The sequence below is a fragment of the Rhinoderma darwinii genome, chromosome 7 (assembly GCF_050947455.1).
Source record: "Rhinoderma darwinii isolate aRhiDar2 chromosome 7, aRhiDar2.hap1, whole genome shotgun sequence".
Lineage (NCBI taxonomy): Eukaryota > Metazoa > Chordata > Amphibia > Anura > Rhinodermatidae > Rhinoderma > Rhinoderma darwinii.
The window spans coordinates 33781811-33801685 of record NC_134693.1 but is presented as its reverse complement, the minus strand read 5'-3'; the positions used below and the strand labels follow the sequence as shown (position 1 = coordinate 33801685).

Genomic DNA, 19875 nt, shown 5'->3' with positions numbered 1-19875 from the left:
GGAAAGTGACTACGCTGCACAAAATCCACCTCATTGTCTGACTGGGAAATTATGTGAATACCAGTGGGATATATAGGGGTCTGGTTTATGTACACGTGAAATGCTGGCATATGTCCCTGGGTGTGTGTATTAATGATTAGCGTGGTTTTTTATGCCTGTGATAGGGGGTTTGAAGGCCTTGCTCAGAGGAAGGGGCAGATCTCTCAGTGTTTCTAATATTATTTCACTTCATTGGACAAATCCTAATGCTGGGGGAGGGTTGGAAGCCGCACATTCCCATGTTTCTGTCTTCAGTGAATGTGGAAGCAGCTGCATACAGCTGGGGACGGAGGCTGCACCGACCTCCCTTGCAAGAAGAGAAGCAGCAGACATTTAGATGCAGGTGAGGACCACATCTCACAAGGATGCTGAGTGCCTGAGTGAGTTGATTTTTCTGTCCGACATTGTGCTTTTTATACCTGTATGTACCTTCCATCGTACCTGTGCATTGATAATAACAATCAGGAAACATTCACATCTGGAATTATTTATTCACCAGACTCTACTGTAGGTATTTGCAGCATTATATAGCCGCCCTGGCCTCCCCCTTGTTGCTATGCTGCTGGATGTATGTGCAGCGAGGACGGTTGTGTACTCTCAAATTTGTTAATTAATGAACATAATTAGAGAAATGGTAAAGCAATAACAGAAATTACTGACGCCCATTGTGGTTTATCTATCAAATTTGAGATGAAGATAGAATGTGTGTATAATATATAGAATTCAGGAGTATAGACTTTGTAGGAAAGCTGAATATAAATGAAGCGTGTGCAAAAGATAGAGGAGGAAGTATAACCTCAGATATCAGGAATCAGAGGCACGGATATATGCCCAGTGCTCTGGTTTCTTTTATATATTTAATGTAGGTCTTAAATGTGATTATACAAAGGGCATGAACTGAATGAACTGCGCAATTTGTGTTTTTTGGTTTTTTTCAGGTCTCAAATATTTTGCTTTTACTAGACTAATTGTTGTGCCAAGTTAGAATCTCAATGTTGGTGAATAAAAACTCTGCTAACTGATCTAGTATTGGCTAAAGATTTCCAAATGATATGACACAGTCTCATGTCCTAACGCACCACTGTTTCTGGAAAAATGCTGAAATATTGAAGGGGCCGGCATCTTGGTTCTGCTGATCAGTAGGAATCCTGGGGGTCTAACCCCTGCAGATCAAACATTTAAGGCCTGTCCTAAGATAGGCCATGCATGTGTTAAATGTTGGGGGATACATAGAGGGAATGGGACCCCTCAAAAAGCAACATGGCTCCATCAGTAGTTCAAATTCAAATGTTTTGCCATTCCATCAAATTCCTTCTAGATCAGAAGAGTGATGTGACCCTTCCACCTTGTCTGCTAATTTGGTCCTCCCCGTAATAAGGGATATCAATTAGTAGGATCATATCACCAATAGGGAATGGAGCTGTAGGCCATCTTTAACTGGGGTCTTTTCTTCTGTGAACCTTATATGGGCCCTGGAGTGTTCTAGGAAAAAAGTGTACTGAACCTATGGAAAAAAGGTTTCTCTTCCGTCAGGGCTAGTTCACACGGCAAATTTTGCGGGGTGGGTCTGCTGCAAAATCCGCCACGGAACTATTCTTGCTGTTGGCAGGAAGATTCCTCCATCCCTTTAACATCAATGGGAGGTTCGGGCGGAATCTCCCCGAAGATTGAGAGGATGCGTCCAACTCCCATTGAAATAAATAAGAGGCGGAATTTGTGGCGGAATCCACCCGCAAAATTTCTTCCGTGTGAACATACCCTTAGAGTGGAAAGTGGGGATAGGCTATCATGAGATTGTGTATAAATGGAAGTAGGTAAAATGTGACTGCAAATGACTTTAATATATTATCAGAGTGCTTTATAAGCACCATGCAAGTTATACACATATCACTTTTATCTACTGTTTTAAATATTTAATCAAAATATGAAGTCCATGTAAGTCCATTAACAAATGTGTTTACTCTCTATCTACATTCATCCTCTAAAGTAGACATAATATCTAATAATTATGGAATAGTGTAAGATGTATCTCTACCTCATCCGGCATTCCCTGAACATCAGTGTGCATGGCCAGATTTGCGTAATTGAAACCTGTAGGCGAATATCCTGGTGCTCAAAGTCTTACGCTATGCACTCGTCACAAGTGATACAACATTCATGTAGCTTGCTCATTCATGTCACTGAACAGAATTTGCTCTTATCATCCCACGCATTTTGTCCACAGTTCAATTCAGCTTACATCAGTTTTAATCATTTCCCAGTGTTCATTCTTCTTTGCTGATAAAATGAATGTGCATGTAGTGGTGTCTATGCCTCGACCTCTGCTTTCATAAGCAAAGGCATACTGTGTCTACTGTAAAATATGGCCTGTCTATATATGTGCCCCTTTTCCAGGCTGTAGAGAACAGTAAGCCTCTCCAAAATGCTTGTCAGAACTATTAGCGTGGGACAGATCACCATTGGATTTTGCATTCTTTTGTTTTTACAAGGGGTTGTATGAGATTAGTAAAAAGGGTCTGCTTGTTTTCCAGAAACAGCCCCATTCTGTGTCTGTGGCTGGGTCTGGTATTGCAGCTCAGCTTTATAAGGCCCTCTAGACACGTGATGGAAAAGTTCCATCCGGAATTTCTATGCAGAAATCCTGCAGCATTTGAGCAAAACAAATTCACGTCCTACAGATTGAGAATCCGCACAGCAGGTCAATTTTCACAGCATGGGGATGAGATTTGTTCAAATCTTCTCCACTTTGTTGATACTGTAATATGCTGTAGAACTTTCGCACGGAAATTCCACAGCTTTTCTGTCCCGTGTGCAGGGGCCCTGCTTTTAAGGCTATGTAAAGATTTGAACACCTTTTTTCAAATAAAATAATATGGTGTTTTAAGCAACTTTTTTATTGTTATTTTTAAATGTTTATACTTTTTCAGATACAGCTTCTATGTATCCTGGACACATATAAAATGTATCTTACACTCAAACCCAAATCTGCCCGGTCAGCAGGACTGATGGCTTCGGTGACAGAGGGTCAGAGACATGCAGAATCCAGCTGTTATCGATGACATATAAGTTCATAACTTAGATGTGATCGGTAACAGGTGGATCCCGCAGGACTCACTGTCACCAAAGCCGGCAGTCCTGGATACATAGAAGCTGTATCTTGCGCTCAGAGCCAAATCCGTCGGGACAGCGGGACTGACGGCTTCATTAACAGCGGGTCCTGTGTGTCTCTGACACACAGAATCTACCAGTTATTGATCACATTCAAGTCATGAGCTTAGCTGTGATAGATAACAGTTGTATCCTGCATTTCTTAGCTGTGATTGATAACCGGTATATCCTGCGTTTCTTAGCTGTGAGCTGTGATCGTGTCAGAGACAGGCAGGAATTGCTGTCAATGAAGCCATCAGTCCGCTGTCCCAACGGATTCGGCTCTGAACGCAAGATCCAGGATACATAGAAGATGTATCTGAAATAAAAAAATAATTAAAAAGTTGCTTAAAGAGGTTGTCCACCGCCGGACAACTGATGACCTATCCAAGGTATAGGTCATTAGTACATGATCTGTGGGGATCCGACGCCGCACTGATCAGCCACCCCGGCTGCCTCCGGGCACCGGATGAGCACCAGACGTCCATGCCGGATGCAGTTAGCTGCAGTCATGGAATGGCGGTCGAGCTGCAGTTCAGCAGCACAGCCACTATGCAATGTACGGAGCCAACTGCTTCCATGCATTGCATACTGTTCAATAACATCCGGTTCCTGCAGGCAACCGAAGCAGCTGATCAGTGCGGGGTCCGTGTGTCGGACCCGCACTGATGATATACTGATGACCTATCCGGTGGATAGGTCATCAGTTGTCTGGTAGTGGACAACCCCTTTAACTCATTCCCGCACCAAGACGTAGTAGCACATCCGGGTACAGGGGGTGATGTATGGAGCGGGCTCACACGCTGAGCCCACTCCACATGCTGCGAGTCTTAGCTGTGTATTACAACTGACACCTGGGACTAACAGTCAGGAACAGCGATCACACTGTTCCTGCCATTTTAACACCTTAAATGCTGCGGTCAATCGTGACTGCAGCATCTAAGGCTTTAGAAAGAGGGGAGCCCCCTCCTCGGACAGCTCATCGGCCACCCGAGACGTGGGGTGCCGATGGTTGTCATGGTAGCCCAGAGACCTAATAAAGGCCCCCAGATCTGCCTTCTCTCTGCCTGTAAATGACAATATACTGCAATGCATTAGTATTTGGGGACTAATAAAATGTGTAAAAAAAAAGTTTAATTAAGTTTTTAGTAGTGTAAAAAAAATATTAAAAGTTTAAAAAAAAAACCTTTTCCCATTTTTCCTCTAAAGTAATGTCAAAAAATAAATAAATAAACAAAATGCATCTGAAGAACTCTGAACTATTACAAGATACCATTATTTAACCCGCACGGTGAACGCCGTAAAAAAATAAAAAATTAAAACGCCAGAATCTCTTTTTTGGTCACTTCCTTTCCCATCAAAAAATAAAATTAAAAGTGATCAAAAAGTCTCATGTACCCCAAAATGTTACCAATAGAAACTATAGCTCACCCCGCAAAAAATAAGCCAAAAGAGAAAACAAACAATTTCTGACTCTCAGAATATGGCGACAAAGCACAAATGTAATTTTTTGACAATGAGTTTCTTCTTCGTAAGGGTATGTTCACACGCAGTAGCAAAATATGTCTGAAATTACGGAGCTATTTTCGCCTGAAAACAGCTCCTGATTTTCAGACGTTTTTGTAATTACTCGCCTTACGTTTTTGCGGCGTATTTTACGGATGTTATTGGAGCTGTTTTTCAATGGAGTCAATGAAAAACGGCTCCAAAAACGTCCCAAGAAGTGACATGCACTTCTTTGACGCGGGCGTCTTTTTACGCGCCGTCTTTTGACAGCGACGCGTAAAATTACACCTCGTGGGAACAGAAGATCGTAAAACCCATTGACAGCAAATGGCAGATGTTTGTCGGCGTAATGGAGCCGTTTTTCAGGTGTAATTCGAGGCGTCAAACGCCCGAATTACGTCTGAAAACAGTGCGTGTGAACATACCCTAAAAGTAGTGAAACATAAAAAAACATAAATTTGGTATCGCCGTAATCGTATTGACCCACAAAATAATGTTAACATGCCTTTTTTACTGCACAGTGAACGCGTAAAAACAAAAAACCCCAAAACATTGAGGAATCGCTGTACTTTTCCTATTCCACCCCACAAAGATTTATTTTCCAGTTTCCCAATACATTATATGGTAAAATAAATGGCGCTGTGAAAAACTACAACTCGTCCCGCAAAAAACAAGCCCTGATACGGCTTTATCAACAGAAAAAGAAAAAGTTTTTGGAAGGTAGGTAGGAAAAAGCGAAAATGAAAATCCGAAAAATGGCTGCGGAGGTAAAGGGTTAAACACCATAATACTTGTTTTGTTTGTATTAACCCTAATAGACAGCAAGCCATAAGCTAAGTTGCCATTTTTATTAAGCTTGGAGGTAACAGTATTTTTATAGTTTGTTTTTTTGCTACTTATATAGTCTAAATATAAACAAAATATTTGTCCTTAAATTACAAAGATGTGACAATTTTAAGAACAAATGAAATAACTCGCACAGGCAGGGCAGTTAGGGTATGTTCACACGCAGTGGTTTCAGACGTAATTCGGGCGTTTTACGCCTCGAATTATGCCTGAAAAAATGCCCCTAATACGCCTACAAACATCTGCCCATTGCTTTCAATGGGAATTACGATGTTCTGTTCCCACCAGCCTTTATTTTGCGCGTCGCTGTCAAAATACGACGTGTAAAATTACGGCTCGTCAAAAAAAGTGCAGGACACTTCTTGGGATGTTTTTGGAGGCGTTATTCATTGACTCCAAAAACGGCCGTAAAAATGCAGCGAAAAACTCGAGTTGTTAAAAAAAAGTCTGAAAATCAGGAGCTGTTTTCGCCTGAACAGCGCAAGTCGAATAGGGCTGAGCTGCAATACTGAAAACAGCACATGATGGACCAGAGCGGTACCAAAATTAGGAAAACAAGAAACGAAAAATTATTAATAAATATAAGAGTGAAATTATCACATATATAGCCTGTAATGCCTCAAACATTAAGGCTGTGTTCACATGGTGTAGTAATTTGAATGCAGTTTTCGCATTGCATGATTTTTTTCCCAAATAAGGTATGAAGTAGATTTATACTTTTTGCCCTTTATTTTTAGATCCAATACTGACTTATATTCCTGACATATAGTTGTAACCCAGTTATAATGTATTTATTGTGAGGAGTCCACTTTAATGGCTCCGGTGCATTGGATGGGGAGCAGTCTATTCAATAAAGGGAGTGATTTGATTGGATGATTTTCACCTTTTTGAGCTAATATCACTCCTTTTCCACTAACTGCTGGTACAAGTCCCCAGACACAAGAAATGCTCTTTATTGATGTTACAGGAACGCTAGCATTTGTAGCCTTCACTTCAGATCATGTGCCTGACTGCTTTCTGAATCCTTCTCTTCAACTTGTCCTGCTCAGAGCTCACCAGAGACTGAGCAAACATTTAAGAATTTCTTGCCAAGCTTTCAAAAACATCATAGTTCTCCACGCTACACTACCATAGCGCTTACATTTTTTTCATGCACGCTGGGAATTGTAGACCAGTATAAATTGGAGCATTGATACTTAGTGTATATTTTTGTGTAGATGTAGTGCAGCCAAGTTTATCCTTTAGCATTCCTGCTTATATTTTAATTTGCTGCTGAGTTATCCTAACGCAGTAACACGCTGCACAGGAAAATATAAATACACTTATACCATAATGCTCCACGTGTCAATAATGTTCTTACAATGGACAATGAGATATATATATTATAAGTAGGACAGAAGCCATCGATGTACAAGACCTTTTCCAGCCTTTGGGCAAGGTGAGCTTTTGTGCAGGTAAGAGCAATTATTCTGCTGTCCTTGTTAAGACTCGGGGGTCATAATAGCCCGTGACTCCTTAATGAAACCAATGCAATGTGTTTGCTGTGTTTCTATGTATATATTGGGCTTTTTTTAATTTATTTTTTAAACTGATATGGGTGATTAGATGCATTTAGCTTATTATGGTTTTATAAGATTTGCCAGCTTAGGGCAACAATTCTCCTTCCACCATAAATTATTCTCATTTTTTCTACCAAATGGGTCAGCCGCTCTTTCCTTCAAAGTCATACCAAATCCCAATAGACTGATAGAGAACAGTCAACTCCTGTATCTTTACTGGTTAGTATCTTTTATATACAATTTTCTCTTTCTCTTGTGACCCTTGAGTAGACAAGTGAGTGAAAGAGGGTCTCATCATCTCATCTGTAGCAAATGGAGCTAACAGACATTTTCTGATTTTCTGCCCCGATGATTCAGCTTCACCAATGTGCATGTTCTATTTTTATCAAAGCAAAAAAAATAAGATATGTACATATTCCCTCTTACTACAGTTGTGTAGCCATGTGCACAGCTAGATATTAAGTACCCGACTAGATCATGCCTTTCAATGCAAAGGTCAAGCAGAAGAAACAACACATTTGGCCATTTCTTGATTCATTATGACTGTGACCAAACTTACCAACATGCAGGGGAGTAACTGTAGGAGGTGCAGACGTTGCAGTTGCATGTGGCACCTAGGTTCCACGTAAGGTTCAATGGCCACCCTGCCACATAAGGGAATACCAGTATTCACTCTCTGTACTGTGACATTACCATGTGTTATCTTTCAGCGTTTTCACTATTTTTATTACCCCTGTGATATAACATTGATGAGCTCAATACTTTTACACTGTGACATCGCTGTGTGTGTATTTTATCCATGTATTACCCCTGTCTTGTGACATCATAGTGGTCCTTAGCAATTAGATATGCCATTACTATGTTTATTATCCCCATTCTGTGACAATATCCCAATGCCATGATACTACTGTGTGCATATACCCCTTCCTATAACTTCACAGTGTACTGTGACATCACTGTTTTTGCTATTCCTGTTGTGACGTCACTTTGTGCATTATTCCTGTAATACACACTGACAATGATAACTGTGTGCATCATCAAAGTACTGTGACATCACTGTGACTGTTCTTCCTGTGCTGTGACATGACTGTCTTTATTAACCTTGTGCAGGTAATGAATGTTTATTATCTCTGTATTATGACATCACTTTGTTTGTTAGCCCCGTTGTTTTATTGTCGTTCATTTTAAAAGTGACATAACTGTAGGAATTATTCCTGTGCAGTATCATCACTGTGTGCATTTTACGGGACATAACTATGAGGTACAGATCTTGTAGTTGCACCTGTGAACTAATGCCTAAGGTGGGACAATGGTTCCTCTGCCACATAAGAGGATACCAGTACAAATTTGGTTCTTCAAGTTATGCCCCTGCTAACATCTCTTTTTTTTACTTTGAGACAATTATTGTACATTGGCTAATTAATGCGTATAATTGCTACAATATTGGACTAATTCTTTACTGCAGAATCCATAACCAGCTTAACATTGCATCATATTGGTTGCCGCGTGCATGGAAAGTTTTAATTTGACATTTATGAATTGAATATACTATGGCAAATATGCCAAGGGTTATGTCTTGACTTCAACCAACTCTTTGTAAGCCTGGAAAATGAATTTGTTAGAGGCACAAGTATAATAATTAGTTTATATGCCTATTTAGGCAGTTTTCAATATAATTGTGCAAATCATGAAAATATATCGCACAGAGACTTATTGAGAACAAGCGAGTGTCTTCTATCACACTGATACTTATTCTCCTTATTCTCGACCAACTAAAAGGGGATAGACATTAAGTTACAGAGTGGGGACTGCTGCTGGAGATTTTTCTATTCTGAAGAAGAGCTCTTCTGTATATCAGTAGAACATTTGTATGTCATTGTCATACATATGTCACACTGTATATCATTGTCAATATTTGTACATTTATTGACTGGGCGATGGGTAGCCAGTGGATGGACTGGCAGAGACAAGAGGAGGTAGGTGAGCGAGTGGAGAAGTAGATGAACTGGGCAGCGGGCTTGAGAATGGATTGGAGGGGTGCAAGAAATCCAGAGGGGAGGCCACAGAGGAGGATGATGCAGCAATCTAGGGGGAGGTGATAAGAGGTATAGTCTCAAGGACAGGGAAGAGTATAAGGTTATCCCAAGACAATGAACTTATGAGGCTGGGGAAAGTGTGGATCCGTTAACAGTGGATCCGTTAACAGTGATTGATAGTTCAGAAGGATTTATGAACTTAGTTTTTTCCATGTTGTGTTTTAGGAAGAGGGAGGAGAAGAATGAGGAGATAGTTGCATAGCAGAGAGGTAACATCAGGACCAGAGAGTGTCATCTGCTTAAAAGTGGTATTAAAAGCACGAAGGAAAACAACGGAGCCCGACAGAACCCATTCAGTTTAACATCTTCCGTAGGATCTCTTTTTTCCAACAAAAACAGGGGAATCTGTGACAGAAGCCCCTAACGAAGCCTCCGAAGCAGATGTGAACAGGACCCAAGGAGAAGAAACAGGGCAGGATAGAAGAGAATTTAGTCTGCAATTTTTGATCCATACAAACCAGTCAGATTGCTTCTTTCATTTACAAAAGGGCTTCTGAAAATTGAGCGCTGGATCTGATGGGTAGCTATGGGCAACTCTTCTCCCTTTTCCTTTGCACCAGTTTTGATAATGTCTCTATTGGTATGTTGGATATTTTGTTGTACTTCTTTCCCCTACTTCTCTATTTTACATTGAGATACACATAGAATGTATACTTTCATGTCATCCATATTATGGATATCCAGTCCTGACCATGTTACTCTTTGTGGTTTCTTTTTTGTTTTATATTGTACATACTTTGATATTACTCTGAGTCTGATCTCTCTCCCCTTTGGGATACAGAGAATCATCATATTAAGAAATGTTCAGTAAAAACTCTATTATTTTAAAAGAAATGAAAGTTCTAGTCCATCCAACCACAGCATCAACCACTTCTTCTGACCAGCCACTAGTCATGGAAATACATTGCAGCCAGAGTCATATAGAATTGGATTATGTGAAAATTAAGTTGAATTTTGGAACATGTAAATATCATCTGTGAGATAATTATAATTGAAGGTTACTAAATAGTAAGATATTTGTCATGGGTGTCTATTTTATTCATTAATAGGAATTCCCATCTCAGACATTTATGGCATAGCTATAGTATATGGTATAAATGTCTGATAGATGCGGGTTCTAGTTCTGGAACACACACCTATCTCAAGTTGCGGAGTCTCCCGAACCCAACCTTCCTTAGTGAGATGGCCGCTGGCCAACGCACCCAAGTGGAATCAGTGCAGAGGTGGTTTGGGGTTCTGGAAAACAGCTGGGCTATACTTTTTCTGTAACTCCCATTGAAGTAAATGGGAGATACGTAAACAGCATAGCACAGCGAGCTATGCTGTTTCCAGGACTTAGGGTTTTGGAAACAGTGTAGATCACTGTGCTATGTTGTTTCCGTAACTCCCATTCACTTTTATGGCCGTTATGGAAACAGCGTAGCTCAGCGAGCTTGGCTGTTTCTGTATTGAAAGCCACCTCAGGATTAAGTCTCTGCCTGGATGCAGCGGCCAACATCCATCTTATCTGGCGGGGACTGGAGAACTCCGATCCTGAGATCCAACATATGATCAGATCAGAGGCCATGTTAACACCCCTTTTCCTTACCGTCTTAATCACCTGACTAATTAAATACATTCTGGTAGGTGTGCCCATTAAGCCTAAGGTGCCACCTAACTTGTAAGTTTATGTTTATTTAAATTACGTAATGATATAACACTTCATGACAAATACACTATTCTTATAATCTTTTGGTTTCCAGTATTCATAGGCACATTTTAGTTTACTTGTAACTCATATATGATAATGTTGCATTGTTATTAAGCCTGAATATATCAAAATACTTGAGGAAATCATGTCCTATGCTGGAGAAAAAATGCCCTAGAAATGGATGTGTCAACACGACAATGACCCAAGACACACCAGTAAGCCAACAACATCTTGGTTACAGACAAACAGTATTGAGGTAATCGAGTGAGTAGCCCAGTCCCCTGACCTCAATCCCATAGAGAACTTGTGGGGTGACATAAAAAATGCGGTTTATCAGGCAAAACTCCAAAATGCAGAACTGTGGAATGTCGTCCGATCTTCCTGGACTGGATACCTGTTCAGAGGTGCCAGAAGTTGGTCAACTCCATGCAACACAGATGTCAATTTGTTATTGTTTTGATTTGGAATTGAATGCGTAGTATTTCCAGTGCATTTGCATTTTGGCAAATAAAAGTTATAATGATTTTGCACTTTATTTGCTTTTTTTTAAACTCACTGCTATTTTTTTTAACACTGCTGTAGCACATTACTGAGATATTTTTGACATATGTTCTAATACAAATCTCACAGCTTGTATATTGATTTGCAGAACACGCCTGAACATCTCGTTGAATTCAGCAGAGGTTCTTGTGTGACCCAAGATAAATTGACTGCTCTTCTTCTGCATCATAAGATTCTTGTTACAACCCATCTGCACTACCTTGACCTACAGTATTTGTGGTATGACTCATTTCTGCAACAACCTTCATGTATCTTTATTATGGTGCAATGTAATTACCCAATGTTTATTACACTAATATATTTAAGCTCTACCAAGAATTCATGGTCTTTATTATACAAGCTTGTAGAACAGTGACTTCATAACATAATGTAACGACACACAACACCGAGTGAGACTGAATCCGTGCACCCAAGGCTGTAAACTACATCTGTTTGGGGTTTGTTTTATAGTAAAAACATAGGGCTGTATTCAAATAAACTAGAAATTTAAATTAATGTATATTAAAACTTTGTTTTATAAAAAAAAAAATCTATTATGGTATTTTAAACATTTTTGTAATTTTTTTTAATTAAAAAATGTTTTTACTTTTTCAGATACAGCTTCTAGAAGCTGTATCTTGCGCTCAAACCCAAATACGTCAGGTCAGCGGGACTGACGGCTTTGGTGACAGTGCGTTATGCGTGTCCCTAACATGCAGGATTCACTTGTTATTGATCACATCTAAGGCTTCGTTCACATCTGCGTCAGGGCTCTATTCTGATGTTCCGTCTGAGCTTCCCGTCAGAACGGGACCCTGACTGAAACAAACGGACACCATAGGTTTCCGTTTGCATCACCATTGATTTCAATGGTGACAGATCTGGTGCCAATGGTTTCCGTTTGTCTCAGTATCGTAGTCGACTATGCTATTCATTCTGTCAAAACGATGGAACCCTTACACAACAGAGACAGTTAGGGCTCCATTCTTGCACAACTTGTTTCAGTCAGGGCTCCATTCTGATGGAAAGCTCCGACGGAACGTCAGAAAAGAGCCCTGACGCAGATGTGAACGAAGCCGAAGTTATGAACTTTTATGCGATTGATAACAGCTGGATCCTGTGTGTCAGAAACACGCAGGACCCGCTTTCACCAATGTCATCAGTGCAGCTGACCTGACGAATTTGGGTTTAAGCGCAAGATACAACTTCTATGTATCCAGGATATATAGAAGCTGTATCTGAAAAAGTAAAAAACTAATTGAATAAAAGTCACTTAGGCCTCATGCACACGACCGTGAGGGTTTTTACTGTCCACATTTACGAATGCGACGGCTACGGATACACATCCGTAGCCGTCCGCAATTTCAGAAGCGTCAATAGACTTCTATGGGCGAGTCCGTGCCGTAATTGCAGACAAGAATAGCACACGTTCTTTATTTTATAGATCATTTCTACGGCCCAGACACACATCCGTAAATATACGGAAAAATGTCCTTGGTCGATAGAAATGAATGCGTCCGCAATTTCATTCGTAATTACATTTTTTATTTTAAAAAAAATAGTTTGAAAGTTTACATAGCCTTTAAGCAGGAGGAAGACTGTAGGACTGAGTGTGGGCAGAGGGGCAGAATTGCAGTGGTCCTCTTGAGGCTATGTGCACACGGCAGACCAAAAACGACCGTAAAATACGGATCGCTTTTCAATAGAAAACAGCCCCTGTTTTTCAGCCATTTTTTAAGCAACTTACGGGGTTTTTTTTGGCGTTTATTACGGCCGTTTTTGGGGCTGTTTTTCTATTGAGTCAATGAAAAACATCTCCGAAAATGGCTCAAGAAGTGGCATGCACTTCTTTTTTACAGAGTGTCCGTGGGAACGAAACACAGTTTTTCCCATTGAAATCAATGGGCAGATGTTTGGAGGCGTTCATCCCCCGTATTTTCAGCAGTTTTTGGGGGCGTTTTCAGCCGTGTGAACATACCCTTACCTTCATAGACATCTTGTCAGGGAAATCTTCACTGCTGATCATGATAAACTTTGCGCGGCAAAGGGAAAAAATTGCAATATCCACAGCTACATATAGCAGCCCTTGAGATGTTCAGAGGAATTCAGTTGCCCTCAGGTCTTCTCCATGATCAGAGTATTTTGTGTTCGATTGATGGTGACAGTCAGCCAGGAATAAGAGATACAGTGCAGGAGTCATGGTCAAATAGAAGAATCCAAGCTAGCAAAAGTCAAGTGATCATGCAACCTCATGTACGTACGTCCCAGGCAACTGAATGTGTTTTTAGGCAAATTAAAATTCTGAATTCATTATAATATGTACGGTATATATGATTTAACTGAATTAATAGCATAATATAGACAGACAGACAGATAGATTCAACTTACCAGATGGTAGCAATTGTAATATAACAATCTTAAAATGAATCATACATTCTTATTGGCCAAAATGTGTTTATACAAGTGACTCATCCTTTTAGCCAAATTACAGATGACTACTTCTCCTTAGTGCATCCTAGAACATCAACATTCCCAATGGGTAGAGGAACACCAGTCAGAATGAGATGAGAATAGTCCTGAATGGATCTGGCCATTATTATGTATACAGCAGGTAGCAGCTATGTTTACTCTGAAGTGCACTGAGCGATCCTATATACACTGGCTATATTCAAAACAGCAATCTATTGCTACAAATCTCATAGTACAAGAGCGTTTTGAAGGTTTGTCCTTAGTTTAACTTTGCAGCTATTCTATATCTTAGTAGATTGTTTTATCATCAGCCATGCTCTAGGGTTGCTCTATAGTCTTAATCTTCTCCAACTGGTAACAAGTGTTTTGTGATCATCAGAAGAGCTCATTACTAGCCCTCACATGGCCATTTGTTGGCCCGATCACTGGAGGGAAAATATCAGGCACTATATAACCAGTCTTAGATTTTAGCTGAAAGTTTTGCTTTTTGTTTTGGTAGAAAGATATATCTATTGTTAAAAGATAAATACATTCATGTTATTTTCATATTCCGTGCATATTCCTGCCACACTCTTTTCTGGGTACTTTCTATAGCTCTTCACCCACTAAGCAGATAGCTTCTGCCTTTGCCGCATAGCGTTGAAACAGAGATAGGTGAGATGAGGTCTCAGAAGAACCATGCTGGGAAAACTCTTCCCCTCTGAATGCTCAGCATGTAAATTACTGTATCAAAGAACAGCCGTATAAATTGCACTCCCACCCCCTGCAATGCAGCTGCAAACATGTCCATTAGATAAAATTATCCTTTTTGCCAGTAATTTAGCATTAACCCTGTGCCTTCCACTAATTTAGAAAATACTTGCTGATTCCCCTTTGTTTTCCAGAACTTTATAGAAACTTTCGGTATATTAATTAATGTTTATTTTTTATATTTAGGTTTGATGGGGGATTGTTCGGATGACAGCTGGAACTGTTGTGATCACAGGAGGAATCCTAGCAACTGTGATACTTCTATGCATTATTGGAGTACTGTGCTACTGCAGACTTCAGGTGAGAGTATGAGAACTAGATACCGTCTATTATTAATGCTTTGTATCATTCATTTCTGGCACTGCAGGCAAAAGGATTGACCATTAAACTTTTCCTGCCATTTTATATAGTATTACTGCTGTAAGAAAGACGACCTGCATGGGGAGACAGAGGAGGATTCTGGTCACCGGCCACACTCACACTTCCCTTGCCATGACTGCTCTTCATCCCACCTCGATGGCATGTTCCCTCCATATGCGGCACCAGCCTACTCTCCATATGGCTCTCCATATATTATACGGACTGCAGATACCTTGTGCAATGGAAGAGAGAGGGATTCATACACTCCAACTCACTATGCAGAAGCTGGACCCCTTCTTGTGATGGGGGGTACACCGAGTCTTTCTAGAGGGCTGCAGGCTCTCAGTACCCAGGTATGAACTGGAACTTGACCAACACAATCACTGAGAGTCTCTATGTTCTATTCTTGCCAAGGATTTTACACGACTACTGTGGATCCACACAGGTCAGCCCTTTCCATGGGAAATTCTAGAACTTTTTGGAACAAAAAATGTAGCTACAGTTTGAGCTGTAAAGATGATAAATGTACAAACCACCATGTTTATTGTAAGTGGGACAATATCATATTGCCATTCTGACCTTGCAGAAGTTCAATTAGACTTTGAAGAAGAATGGGGGATAATGCCTTTGCTTGAACAAATAACTCGTATTTCACTACCAGCTTGTGTTTGACTTTTTATTTTTCATGAAAAAGAAGAAAATATAAAATATTTATGTTTTTTTTAAATTCTGCATTATGGGGATGAATAGGAATATCAAATTGAATATTATGTAGACTTATTCTAAGGTAGTTAGACTTTGAAGTCTGTGTTAGGCTGGGTTCATACACCCTATTTACGGACGTAATTCGGGCATTTTAATCTCGAATTACGTCTGAAAATACGGCTCCAATGCGCCGGCAAACATCTGCCCATTCATTTGAATGGGCTTTACGATGTTCTGTGCCGACGGTCATTTTTTAGGTAAAAAAGAAGCCCGCTTCAAAGAAGTGCCTGTCACTTCTTGGGAAGTAATTGGAACCGTTTTCCATTGGCACCATAGAAAAACAGCTCCAATTACGTCCGTAATGGACGCAGCTAAAAACGCCGGCAACATGCCATTACGTCTGAAATTCAGGAGCTGTTTTCTCCTGAAAACAGCTCCGTGATTTCAGCCGTAATGGACGCTGCCGTGTGAACATACCCTTAGTCATGCAATCCTTGAAAAATGAACTCAGCATAGGGCAAATCCATCACTTGAGGTCTGACTTCAGTATGTATGAGAACATAGCCTATCAATTTACCAGAAAACTGAGAGATTACTTGATGGATTTCCAAGCAAACCTTTAGGAAGAGGGCATACGGTGGACGTAACCTGTACTAAGCTGCAGTTAAACAATACAGATCTAGTCAATTAAAATCCAATTACTGCTGCCCATTGTTCAAGTGAATTCATGGGCTTCTTTCAATGCTTTTGTGACACCATAAATTATATATTAGATGGTCTGATAATTTAGCTGGCAATATTTTATGGTATATGGCTTAGGCCTGGGCTGGTTGGTGACTTCCGCTACATAATACCCAATGTAAGGCCTCATGCACACGTTAATAAATGGCTAACATTGTACAACACCCTACTGCTTGTACTGTGCGGAGGAAATTGGAGGCGCATGATGGTACAGCATCAAAGTCTATGGGTGCCCTATTATGGCTCAGTACAACTCGAAGGTTATACGGAGTCATTGTATGACTATGTGCATGATGCCATAGAGAATGCCATGCATATCAGCTCGCTCACCCAGTGTGACTTATGTAAAATTCATGTAATTTTCTTTCTCAGTTGCGGTTGATGCATATAATTAAGTTTGTGATTTCAACTTCCCGAGAAATGTTATGTGGCCAAAGTCACCATCTGGCCAAGGTCAAAATGGAAAATGTGAGGGGAAAAAACAAATATTATCATTCAGGGATGTTTGGTGTTATTTGCACAGGTTTCCCTGATTTAACTGATTAAAAAATATTTTAAAATATAGTGCTAAATATATGAATAAATTATGTATTAAATGTATTTGTTTTCAGGCCATTTACTAAAATTATAAAGTATCTTTTTTCAATTTTAGTATAGTTAATTTGAAATATATAAAAATGAAACTTGCCAAATAAATTTTAAATTCCTTATATATTTTTGTCAATTTCTGTTAATTCTCACATAATGTTTACTTTTATTTTTCGGTCTACACTATTTGGATGGACAGGAATGGAAAGACTATTTAAGCTATATGAGAGGATGGTAATGCCCATTGAATAAAATGGACTAATTAACTCCATTTGTTACAATGCACATAATATTTTGCAGGAGCGAAGATGATCTTATGTTATAACTAAAAAAAACACTCCAGAATGTAGAAATAGCTGGCCAGTGTATGTCTTTAAGGGTTATGTCTTCTTATTTGAATTTTCAACGAATATACATCAATTTTCTTAACTATATTTTTATTTGTGAAAGTGAAATTTACAGCGTATCTCCAGCCAAAAATGACAATTTGTCTTTGCGCCTTAATTTTTATGTGCAGTTACTCTTGTAAGTTCAGTTGCTTCAGGTCAAGTTACCAGAAGAAGCTGCTTCCTGTCAAAAGTATCAGCGCCCATGCCATTGATATTGTTATGGTCTACCTCGGAGGCTGGGGCCAGGTAGACAGACAGTATGCTCAATGAGGCATTGCAAATTTTTGAGGTTATTCCTGTGCCATAGTCATGTCCTTAAATGAACATTTCCAAAACCACTGCTGTCAGACATAGGGAGAATTTATTACGCCCTCTAGGACCGTTTTCTGACGTGGAAAAGTCACAATTTGCACAAAAGTTTTGTCATTTTTCTACATTCAAAAAAGTGGGTGGGACTTAGCAGATGGGGATGGCCCGATAAATTTACTTTAATTACCACAAGGAAACTGGCATAAATTATATTGCTAATCTACTCCAACTAATAGCTGGAGCAGTTTTGTTTTTCTGGCGCACAGACGTCCAAAGATGCACCTAATTTACTTAAAGGGGTTGTCCAGTTTCAGCAAATTAATTTCATTTATTGCATAATTTAAAAGTTGGACAATTTTCCAATATATTTTCTGTATTAATTTCTCACCGTTTTCAAGATATCTTCTTGTTGTAATTCAGTAAGAACATTCATTATTTACTTCCAGTGGATAAGATTCTGTCCATGGTCATATGATGGACACACAGGTGCTGGAATCATTAGAAGACACAGCTCTGATACATATACTGTAACTATAACGACCCCAGCACCTGTGTGATTATGTTCATAAACTAGTACTAGTCAAAGTGCTTAAATACAGTAATACAGTTTTAGTAAATGTTATAATACCATAACAGTCTATGGATACATTAAGAGTAGTGCATAGACTCTGTAGATAAATACTTGAATTTATTAATACTGGCCTTTCATACGCCAGTTTTAATCTAAACAGCGTTGGGGTAAGATTCGCTCACCACTTAAAAAATTAGGCAGATCTCTGGCCTTCCGTGCATCAGAAAGGGTATGTGCACACGATAGCTACCTTTTACGTCTGAAAAGACAGACTGTTTTCAGGAGAAAACAGCTGCCTCGTTTCAGACGTAAAAGCTCCTCCTCGCATTATGCGAGGCGTCTGTGACACTCGTAAATCTTGAGCTGCTCTTCATTGACTTCAATGAAGAACGGCTCAAATTACGTTGCAAAGAAGTGTCCTGCACTTCTTTGCCGAGGCAGTCAATTTACGCGTCGTCGTTTGACAGCTGTCAAACGACGACGCGTAAATGACAGGTCGTCTGCACAGTACGTCGGCAAACCCATTCAAATGAATGGGCAGATGTTTGCCGACGTATTGTAGCCCTATTTTCAGATGTAAAACGAGGCATAATACGCCTTGTTTACGTCTGAAAATAGGTCATGTGAACCCAGCCAAAGGGAAATCTAGCCAGCTACAAGCTGAAGTAAATTATAGTGAATTTGACGGGCCGCTGGTAGCCCCACCCCTTATGCTAAGGCCGGTAAGGCAGTGTAAAATTGTAAAACTGTGTATGTTATTGCGCAAATTACACCATAATTTGTGACTTTTTAACACCATAATACTGATCTACAGCCAATGATAAATTCCCCTCTTTTGTATGGTACACTGCCATAAAGTGACCAAATGATACCACCATAAAGTCACTGTATAATACCACCATACAGTGATTTGTTATCCTCATCCCATAACTTAATACCACCATACAGTGACTAAATAATACAACTATAGAATAACTGAACAAAATCACCTTACAGTGAATCAATATCACCATACAGTGACTAAATAATATCACCATACAGTGACTGAATAATATCACCATACAGTGACTGAATAATATCACCATACAGTGACTGAATAATATCACCATACAGTGACTGAATAATATCACCATACAGTGACTGACTAATATCACCATACAGTGACTGACTAATATCACCATACAGTGACTGACTAATATCACCATACAGCGACTGAATAATATCACCATACAGTGACTGACTAATATCACCATACAGTGACTGACTAATATCACCATACAGTGACTGAATAATACCTCCATACAGTGACTGACTAATATCACCATACAGTGACTGACTAATATCACCATACAGTGACTGAATAATATCACCATACAGTGACTGACTAATATCACCATACAGCGACTGACTAATATCACCATACAGCGACTGAATAATATCACCATACAGCGACTGAATAATATCACCATACAGCGACTGAATAATATCACCATACAGCGACTGAATAATATCACCATACAGCGACTGAATAATATCACCATACAGCGACTGAATAATACCTCCATACAGC

At 39.7% G+C, this 19875-nt stretch overlaps 1 long non-coding RNA gene across 2 annotated transcripts; it reads left to right on the top strand.

Annotated features, from left to right (window-relative positions):
* Positions 1-224: 224 nt before the first annotated feature.
* Positions 225-15778, top strand: LOC142657122 (uncharacterized). Of its 2 annotated transcripts, none has more exons than XR_012849816.1 (4): positions 225-419; positions 11533-11663; positions 14829-14942; positions 15053-15778. It is a non-coding gene; the product is annotated as an uncharacterized LOC142657122 (long non-coding RNA). The 2 variants fall into 2 exon arrangements; XR_012849815.1 differs by having other exon boundaries at positions 226-382.
* Positions 15779-19875: the final 4097 nt, after the last annotated feature.